At 47.4% G+C, this 11,043-nt stretch overlaps 1 non-coding gene across 1 annotated transcript; it reads left to right on the top strand.

Moving 5' to 3' along the window:
* Positions 1-10,325: 10,325 nt before the first annotated feature.
* On the top strand, positions 10,326-10,398 carry Trnak-cuu (transfer RNA lysine (anticodon CUU)). The gene has a single exon. It is a non-coding gene; the product is annotated as a tRNA-Lys (tRNA).
* The last annotated feature ends 645 nt before the right edge of the window (positions 10,399-11,043 follow it).

The raw sequence follows: 11,043 nt of genomic DNA, 5'->3' as shown, positions 1-11,043 counted from the left end.
TTCAGTAAACTGGCTTAAAGGCCACACAGTTTACTATTTTTTCAATGTGAACGAAACGAGTAAAGAAGACTTTCTTCTGTATTTAATGATACAGCACCACCGACTGCAGAAGACTAAAAGCTATAAAGCTAATTTTGCAAACTTTTTAAGCCACACAATCATTTCACAGCCAATATAGGATGGAGTGCATACAGCCATTTTCCGACATGTTGGATTCTACTCTCCTATCGGCCGCCCAGAGTGAAGACAAAAGACGTTAGTGCGGGGACGACTTTACTAGTGTGTCATCTTGATAATTCGTCGGATTCAGAAAATAACAGCTCGTTTGATATAGCGCGTTACGTCTCATTGGCGGATGCCTTTCACAGAACTGCATTTCCTAGTTTTTTTTTATTATAACAGAAGATACGATAGAGAGAACAACGGTAGAAGAATTTTAATTTATTTTGTTCATCAATTATTAACATTGATTGAGGAGCGAGGTGCAATCATGCGGTGCAAAATGCACGGATTTCCCTATTCTCCTGCATAAAAATGAAATGGACATAATTAATTTACACTGCGTTTGGAAGCACCATTTCGTCTTCGGATTATTTTCTGTTTTTCTGTTACCGGCGGCGGAGTCAAGCCGCAGTTTTTTCTTTATTTCGCAGAAGAGGTAGGGTGACATGGTGACAGTTACGGTGGGAGACATTGTGGCCAGGCCTCGGATTGCACGACCCCTGCCCACTTTGCCTCTCCCTGATTGTTTACCGCATTTTACAAAACAGAAGAAAAACATGGATCAGAAAAAAAATAAAAAAAAATTAAAAAAAGTGGCTACGATACCTGGCTCTCACCCAAAAAACAAAGAAAAGAAAAAGAAAGTGGTAGAGCACTGGTCTAGTAAACCAAGGGTCGTGAGTTCCATCCTCAAAGGAGGAAGTCGAATTTTGGAAATCAGTTGCGCGTCGTGGCCGTATAGCAAACAGTATCTGTGATGCAGAACAATTAGCGACACGCGTTTTTTTAAGAATTACTCTCAGATGTGATTAAGGCGAATGGCGCAGATAAAGCATTTGCCAAAGCGGTACAGCATAAGGTGGGACGAGGCAGTCTGAATTACATTTTATAGATGTATTTCTCACATATCTCAGAGCCTCTCGCGGTCGTCGTCGTCGTCGCCGTCGCCGCCGCCGCCGCTTCTGCAGAAGTAGCAAATAGCCATCGTAGCAAATGCAGCGAGTGACGCCCTGCATTCGATTCCGAATGCACAAAGTGTGTGGTCTTGTTTCTCAGTGTATATTTGGTCGGTCTCGTAAGAGGTTGAATGTAACGAATGGGTGGGAAAGAGCAAGGGGCAGCGGCTGTGTAGAACGAAAATACAAATCCTCAGGGATGTGAGCGTTACGAGATGAGTCGTATACATGTTATAGTTGGTCGTCAGTGACCGTGTGGCCTAATGGATAAGGCGTCGGACTTCGGATCTGAAGATTACATGTTCGAATGCTGTCACGCTCCTGTTTTTCCAGTTCTGAAAAAGTTACATACCGTTTTAATGTAGCAATTGAGCACTACGAAACCGTCTGAATGTTGCTGTTGACCATTTATTGCTTGGAGATGCTCTTGAGCTTGAATAACACACACAACAATACCGGTGTTAACTAGCGAAATGGTCGGCAGAGTGCCGACACCGCGAGTTTTGACTGGCACTTGCACATCTAAAACACCGTCGGAAAGTAACTCGTTCGGCTTTTGAGTCACATAAATTGTGTTTGTTAATTCTGACGCCACTAGCTCTGCATGTTGTCATGCAATTTCTTTTCCTCTCTGAAATGATTATGACATAAAAGTGAGGTACGTGACGAGTGTGACGTCAGGAAAACATTAGGCAGCATGGAGAGATTCTGTATGGGACCACCCAACCCAAGCGAGTACTGTGTGACGTGCTTCCCGTCAGGTATTGACCGAGGTAGCCGGCTAGCTCAGTCGGTGCCGGCCGTGGTGGTCTCGCGGTTCTAGGCGCGCAGTGCGGAACCGTGCGACTGCTACGGTCGCAGGTTCGAATCCTGCCTCGGGCATGGATGTCTTTAGAAAACCGTCAGTCGAGGCGCGGCCGTCGTGCAGGTCGGACGTGCCTGGAGCGTTGTTTACGTGCTCAGCTGCGGCTTGTGGTGCGGCACGTGGTGAGTCGAGGGCCGTTGCGGCGCGCAAACATCTTGTTTGTAACGAATAGAACCTAACATGTATCACCCAGAGCGGAAAGATACTTTGAAGTTTATGTTTGATGGAAGTTTTTCTCGACCGAAATATTACGAAGTCGAACGATTTCTCGATGAAGACGTAAAATTGCCTCCCACCGATATCATTGGTATCCATTTGTCTATTGTCAGTAGCACAGTTTATATCAAATTGCGTGACCCAGAATTGTGCGACAAAATCATCGATTCATGTGGCGGTACCTATAAATTTCGACACAGTGACGGGAATGTTGGTGAGGTGACTGTTGTCCACGCTGGTCTTGGTATTCGTACCGTCAGGATTTTCGAGTTGCCTTTTGAAATCTCGGCTGAACAAATTAATGCTTCTATTAAGTCCTACGGCAAAATTATCAGTAACATTGCCGAAAAGTTGGCCCCGTTCCATTAGTACCCTGTTTTGAACGGTGTGCGGCAAATTAAGATCGAATTGCAACGGCATATTCCGTCCTACCTAACGATTTGTGGATATAGGGCGATAATCATATATGAGGGACAGCCTCGTACATGTTCAGGCTGTAATTCCACGGGACACGTCCGGGCACAGTGCATCCAACGACGTGTAACGCAGCTGCCTGCGGGTGAACTGGGCCCTCCCCCGCAACCGACAATATTACCGACTACTTATGTAGCGGCAGTCCGTGCAAATACACCCACTGCGTCGGCTGCGGAAGTCGGACTTAGTGTGGCCGATGTTACGAATGACGGAGATGTACCTATGGAAATCTCTACCGCTCAGGAAGCCTTGCCGGTCGCTGGCTTGCTAGCCGCGGTGCCCCGTGACGCCTCACGTGAGGAAGCCAGGGTTGACGTTGTGGAGGCGGCCACTACCGCCACTGACAGCCAGCAAGAGACAGAGACTCTTCCTCTTCCTTTAAAGAATGCGGAAGCCTCTGTCAGTGGGTCCTCCCCGAAAAAGCACAAGAAACGTCGGATCGCTCGTCCGGCGGCAGCTCAATCGGCACCTCCCTTGCGTGAAAAGGCCAAACACGCGGGCCGCATGATCTGCGATGACACTTCGGGGACCGAAGATTGTCTTCCGTCGTTGGCCTCACCCATGAATATTGACGATGATGTATCCAACCTTGACACGGGGAGGGCACATATTAGTGCACCACCGCGGACGGCCCAAGTTGCAGATTTGCAGGGTGACGGCCCGCAATGCGGTTCCGGAACTGCTGCAGCAGGCGCGACGACGGCTGTGTCTGTCGATAATTGGGCGGATGATATTGAAGATATGACTGGCAATCCCAAGCGTGAAGAACCGATGGCAACTGGTGATACGCTGCTTACGTCTCGGCGCAATGCAGCGTCCACGGACGGCGACGTCTAGACTTATACGACCTCCGAAGCGGACGACTGTTGAAGGGATAAAAATCGTACCTGTTTTCATCTGCAGATGACCACTCATCCCACATCGCTCCGTTCACGACAATCCTATAAGATTTCTACCATAAATGTTAACCGCATTATCTCTCAAGCAAAAATCCACAGCCTTCGACATTATTTACGGGCCGCTGATATAGATATTCTGTTCGTACAGGAAGCACTGACTCCACTCCTAGCCGACGTCCCCGGTTATGACGCCATTGTCAATATAGGGACGGAGGCAGGTACGATCATTCTGTATCGGGAAGGCATTGAATGTTCTTGTTTGTCCATGTTACCTACCGGACGAGGCATTGCCGCACAGTTCCTTGATGTACTCCTTCTTAATGTGTACGCCCCTTCCGGTTCCAACGCGCGAGCGGCGAGGAGGGAGTTTTACACGGGTGAGATAGCGAATCTAATCACCGACTTGCGTCTGCGTATTATTATGGGTGGTGACTTTAACTGCGTATTGCGCCGCACCGATCAAACGCCGAACTTTAACTTCAGCCAGGAACTGCTAACACTGGTTACAGAATTGCAGTCAGTCGACACGTGGGCGACCTTACACCCAGATGAAGTTGCCTTTACTCACTTTACGCAGACATCTTCCAGCAGGTTAGATCGCATATATGTGCAACGCGGTCTTTCAGCCGACGTGGGAACTTGCGAATATTGGCCCGTTAATTTCAGTGACCATATCGCTTACCACATCGTCTTTAATCACACACCGCAGAAAGTTTATAGAGGCTTCGGACGATGGCAACTCAACTGTCGCCTCTTACAAGACGCCACTTTAGAGCGTGAGATCCGGTCAGTTTGGCACTCCGTAACATCAAGCAGGCCCACGTATTCCACGTGGATTGATTGGTGGACGCTTCATGCAAAGGGGAAACTCATTACTTGCATCAAGCACCACGCCCGGATTCGTGCTCGCGGTGAGAAGGAAATCACTGAATTCTATTTCTGTGCCCTGCGAGAATTGTACCGGGATTATCATCAGGTGCCTAATAACATCACGCACGTACGCAGACTCCAAGCCAAGATTACATCCTTGACGGGCTGCACCGCCGTCGGCCACCAGATTCGAGCACGTGACTCCACAAACTTGACGCAACAGCAGACGTCAGTCCATCATATCGTCCAACAGTTACGTGCAGCGCGTAGGAAACTTATTCATAAGTTGCAGGATGCAGACGGTGCTTGTTATACCCTACAGCGAGACATCAAAAACCATGTTACCAACCACTTTGCTGCACTTTACACCTGTGCTGGTGTACCACATGAGAAAGTGCGGGAATGGTATCATTATGGACCCCCGCCGTACCGCTTTACCGACGACCTCAATCGGGACCTGCTTGCTCCCTTTACCAAAGAAGAACTGAAGGATGCCCTGCTTGCTGCGCCACGAAATAAATCTCCGGGCACGGACGGGCTCTCTGTCGAGTTTTACGTCAAATATTGGCCTATATTAGGGGACGAACTCACAGAGATGTACAATGAAGTACTACGTGGGATTGCTGTACCCCCAGCCTTCACAGAGGGGTTAACTGTTTTAATACCTAAGACGCCGACGCCGACCACCACCAAAGATCTGCGGCCCATTACTCTGCTCAATGCCGACTTTAAGCTTCTGACGCGCGCCCCCAATGCCCGATTACGGCAGCTGTTACCCTATCTTCTGGGACCATACCAAATGAGTGCGATCCGTGGTCGGTCGCTGTCCACCATTTTGGCGCTATATCGGGATCTCGTCTCCCTCACCTGGGCCACCCGCACTCCTATGGCCATAGCATTTCTTGACTTCGATAAGGCTTACGATCGAGCTGACTATCTCAGCGGCGTGATGGGATCAATGGGCTTCAGTCTTAATTTTATCCACCTCATCAACAACTGTATCAGTGGTACCCGTACACGCTTCCTGATCAATAATACATTGACGGAGTACGTCCAGCTCTCACGGGGTATCAAGCAAGGCTGTCCTCTTTCAACGACGCTCTATGCGATCCTCATGGAACCCTTGTTGCGCCATCTACATCATAGCCTCCCTGGATTCCAGTTTTATGGTATCAAGTCTGTGGTCCAAGCTTACGCAGACGATGTCAGCGTGCTTCTTAACGACGTTCGCGATGTCACCGCAGCGAAACGCATTCTTGAGGAATTCCAAAGAGATAGTGGTGCCATGTTAAACGCCAATAAATCCGCCGCCTTAACGCTTGGTCAAGAACGATCTATCACAGGCGACGCTTGGCTGCCCTGTGTACAGTCTAGAAAACACCTTGGTCTCTACGTTACGGCCCGGCCTCTGGACATGTCTCACAAAAATTGGATACCCAAAATTCAGGCGATAAAAGCACTCCAGCGCGACAAGAACATGCGACACCTCGATCGTCTGCAGCGAGCCTTTTTCGTCAACTCTTATGCCCTCTCCAAATTACAATTTGTTGCCGCCGTCCTACCTATGCCACCCACAGTAGCAAGATCACTCCTAGCGGCGGCCGCCTGGTACGTCTGGAAGCTCAATATTTTTAAGGTTTCCTTCACCACGACAGCACTGCCATGCGATATGGGAGGCCTTGGCTTGAAAAACCCCGGCATTCATGCCCTAGCCCTGTATCTGAAACGCTCATGGCAGATACTCACCGCCAGCGAGGACACCGTCACGAAGCGGCTCTATCAACTGTCCCGCCCCCGCAACTTATCTCCGCCTGTGGACATTGGCCACGTCGGCCCGCACTTTCAGCATATAGCACTGTATTACCTTGAAAGTAGCTATCTCGACGACGAGCTTTTCAAGAAGCCGACGGTAAAACTGTACCGCCACTTACTTCGGCCGTCACTGCCTGGCCCCTTGGAAAAGAAGTATCCGGCTTGCAATTGGTCCCTCGTTTGGGCTAACATCCATAATCCAACGCTTCCGACAGATGTCCGCTCCAAATGGTATGACGTGGTCGCTGAAACTATTCCGACGAAAGAAAAGCGGCACAGGATTAATCTTGCACCCAGTCCCTACTGCGACTTGTGCCACATGGTTGAGACTATTACACATCTGTTTGTCTGCAAGGATCAAGTGCACATCTGGAATTGGACGCGCAAAAAACTCGCTGTGCTCAACCGGACTGCGCCTCATGTGATTCAGATCCACGACATTCTGCGCCCGGACTACCGACTCTTCCCTGCAGCCAAACATAACAGCTACCTATGGCTCATGGGACATTTTATCCACTTTATTCTGTCCGGCAGTGCGCCTAATAATGTCTTAGATTTTCAAGTATATCTCTCACACCGACACTGGCGCACAACCAACAAATAATGGCACCGGTATCAGTCAACATTTCAAAATTTTCTTCACATCGTCCTTGAGATGAAGTAGGACGTGGATAACATGAATATCTGTTATAACAATTCGTTTTTCCTGTACTATAGTCAAGGTTATACCCACTGCAAAGACTTCCATTTGTCTCATTGTGATTCTGAATAAAGCAACGTATGAGATCAAGAATATGTCCTTCCCAGGAGCAGTTATTTCTACGACATATTAAATTTGGTGTATTTTGAATGAAACAAAAGCGCAAAACAGACAGCAGAAACGAGCAAAGAAGATGGATAGAAAACAAACGAATATACAAATTACAATGAACAAAAAAATGCAAATTTAAAAAAAAAGCAAAAAAAAGAAAAAAAGAGGTAGAGCGGTGGTCTGATAAACCAGGGGTTGTAAGTTCCATCCTCACAGGAGATAAAAAAAAAAAAAAAATCGGTAGAGCGTCAGACTCTCAAACCAGGATCGCGGGTTCGAGTCACACGCTGGGCGGAACGGAATTTTGTTCCGCTGCAGATGTAAATTACCCCTTTTCAGATTAACGAGATGTAATGGAAATAGCAACTTTAAACTTTGCCTACGTCTCTGTCAGTCGCAAGGAAACTGTATCTGAAGGTGAAGGTGATTTTGTAGACATGTGTGAAAGACATGTTCTGAAATGCAAGTGTTGTTGTTTGGAGAGCACATCGGTTACGTTTCAGATGTGTAGCCAAGCAGTAATGGGTCGCCATAGCTGCAAATATTAGCCGGTAATATGAAGTGTTGTCAGCTGAAGTCTGATGATGCAGACGACCGTAAGGACGAAGTACCCAAGAGTACCGCTAGGCCGCGCCTCTTTAGCTCAGTGGTAGAGCACTGCTCTATTAAACCAGCTGTCGTAACTTCCATCCTCAAAGGAGAAAGATGAAATTTGAAAATCAGTTGCGCGTCGTGGCCGTATAGCAGACAGCATCTGTGATGACGAACAATTAGCGGCAGGCGTTTTTTTAAGAATTACTCTCAGATGTGATTAAGGTGAATGGCGCAGATAAAGCATTTGCCAAAGCGGTTCAGCATAAGGTGGGACGAGGCAGTTTGAATTACATTTTATAGATGTATTTCTCACATATCTCAGAGCCTGTCGTCGTCGCCGCCGCTTCTGCAGAAGTAGCAAATGCGGCGAGGAACGCCCTGCCTTCGATTCCGAATGCACAAAGTGTGTGGTCTTGTTTCTCAGTCTATATTTGGTCGGTCTCGTAAGAGGTTGAATGTAACGAATGGGTGGGAAAGAGCAAGGGGCAGCGGCTGTGTAGAACGAAAACACAAATCCTCAGGGGTGTGAGCGTTTCGAGATGAGTCGTATACATGTTATAGTTGGTCGTCAGTGACCGTGTGGCCTAATGGATAAGACGTCGCACTTCGGATCTGAAGATTACAGGATCGAATGCTGCCACGCTCGTGTTTTTCCAGTTCTGAAAAAGAAACATACCTTTACAATGTAGCAATTGAGCAGTACGAAACCGTCTGCATGTTGCTGTTGACCATTTTTTGCTTGGAGATGCTCTTGAGCTTGAAACACACACTACAAGACCGGTGTTAACTAGCGAAATGGTCGGCAGAGTGCCGACACCGCGAGTTTTGACTGGCACTAGCACATCTAAAACAACGTCGGAAAGTAACTCGTTCGGCTTTTGAGTCACATAAAGTATGTGTGTTAATTTTGACGCCACTAGCTCTGCTTGTTGTCATGCAATTTCTTTACCTCTCAGAAATGATTATGACATAAAAGTGAAGTACGTGACGAGTGTGACGTTAGGAAAACATTAGGCAGCATGGAGAGATTCTGTATGGGACCACCCAACCCAAACGAGTACTGTGTGACGTGCTACCCGGCACGTATTCACCGAGGTAGCCGGCTAGCTCAGTCGGTAGAGTGTCAGACTCTTGTTCCCACGGTCGTGGGTTCGAGCCACACGCTGGGCGGAACGGAATTTTGTTCCGCTGCAGATGTAATTTACCGTTTTTCTGATTAACGAGATGTAATGGAAATAGCAACTTTAAACTCTGCCTACGTCTTTGTCCGTCGCAAGGAAACTGTATTTGAAGGTGAAGGTGATTTTGTAGACATGTGTGAAAGACATGTTCTGAAATGCAAGTGTTGTTATTTGGAGAGCACATCGATAACGTGTCAGATGTGTAGCCAAGCAGTAATGGGTCGCCATAGCTGCAAATATTTGCCAGTAATATGAAGTGGTGTCAGCTGAAGTCTGATGATGCAGGCGACGGTAAGGACGAAGTACCCAAATGTACCGCTGGTCCGCGCCTCTTTAGCTCAGTGGTAGAGCACTGCTCTAATAAACCAGGGGTCGTAAGATCCATTCTCACTGGAGAAAGATGAATTTTGGAAATCAATTGCGCGTCGTGGCCGTATAGCAAACAGTGTCTGTGATGACGAACAGTTAGTGACAGGCGTTTTATTAAGAATTACTCTCAGATGTGATTAAGGCGAATGGCGCAGATAAAGCATTTGCCAAAGCGGTACAGCATAAGGTGGGACGAGTCAGTCTGAATTACATTTTACAGATGTATTTCTCACATATCTCAGATCCTCTCGCGGTCGTCGTCGTCGTCGTCGTCGTCGTCGTCGCCACTTCTGCAGAAGTAGCAAATGGCCATCGTAGCAAATGCGGCAGGGACGCCCTGCCTTCGATTCCGAATGCACAAAGTGTGTAGTCTTGTTTCTCAGTCTATATTTGGTCGGTCTCGAAAGAGGTTGAATGTAACGAATGGGTGGGAAAGAGCAAGGGGCAGCGGCTGTGTAGAACGAAAACACAAATCCTCAGGGGTGTGAGCGTTTCGAGATGAGTCGTATACATGTTACAGTTGGTCGTCTGTGACCGTGTGTCCTAATGGATAAGGCGTCGGACTTCGGATCTGAAGATTACAGGTTCGAATGCTGTCACGCTCGTGTTTTTCCAGTTCTGAAAAAGAAACATACCGTTATAATGTAGCAATTGAGCAGTACGAAACCGTCTGAATGTTGCTGTTGACCATTTTTTGCTTGGAGATGCTCTTGAGCTTGAAACACAGACAACAAGACCGGTGTTAACTAGCGAAATGGTCGGCAGAGTGCCGACACCGCGAGTTTTGACTGGCACTTGCACATCTAAAACAACGTCGGAAAGTAACTCGTTCGGCTTTTGCGTCACATAAAGTATGTGTGTTAATTTTGCCGCCACTAGCTCTGCATGTTGGCATGCAATTTCTTTACCTCTCAGGAATGATTATGACATAAAAGTGAAGTAGGTGACGAGTGTGACGTTAGGAAAACATTAGGCAGCATGGAGACATTCTGTATGGGACCACCCAAACCAAACGAGTACTGTGTGACGTGCTACCAGGCAGGTATTCACTGAGGTAGCCGGCTAGCTCAGTCGGTAGAGCGTCAGACTCTTCTTCTTAGGGTCGTGGGTTCGAGCCACACGCTGGGCGGAATTCAATTTTGTTCCGCTGCAGATGTAAATTACCGTTTTTTTTTATTAACGAGATGTAATGGAAATAGCAACTTTAAACTCTGCCTACGTCTCTGTCAGTCGCAAATAAACTGTATTTGAAGGTGAAGGTGATTTTGTAGACATGTGTGAAAGACATGTTCTGAAATGCAAGTGTTGTTGTTTGGACGTAGTTCCGCTTCAGACGCCGTGCAGTGTGGACGTGCCTAGTCTTCCGCTCCGCCGTAGCGTTACGTATAGTGGGATATCGTTTGTTGACGTGTAGTGTTGTACCTTCTTTAAGTTTTTCTCCGTCGTTGTTTCGTTCCTTGTGTTACTTTCTGTGTGTATTTCAGTGTTTTTTGTGTAGCGGTTTAGACCGCGTAATTTTTGAAAATGTCGTCTCAGGTTATTCCTCGTCAGGCTACAGTTAGTTTTGCTTTCGACAAGTCCACCCGCGATGTGCAACATAGTTCCCTTGAGATTCATGATTGGTTAGTAGATAGCCTTGGCATTAATTGGGATCAGGTGCACACTGCATATTTTGATACAGAACTCTATGTTTTCTTTGTTAAATTTATGGACCCCCTTCAGGTTGATAAAATTATTTCCAAATTTGGTCATCAGGTTCTCTTTCGGCATCGGG

Source organism: Schistocerca gregaria, chromosome 3, assembly GCF_023897955.1.
Source record: "Schistocerca gregaria isolate iqSchGreg1 chromosome 3, iqSchGreg1.2, whole genome shotgun sequence".
Lineage (NCBI taxonomy): Eukaryota > Metazoa > Arthropoda > Insecta > Orthoptera > Acrididae > Schistocerca > Schistocerca gregaria.
Note: the sequence above shows the minus strand (reverse complement) of the source record. Positions and strands in the feature narration are given on the sequence as shown.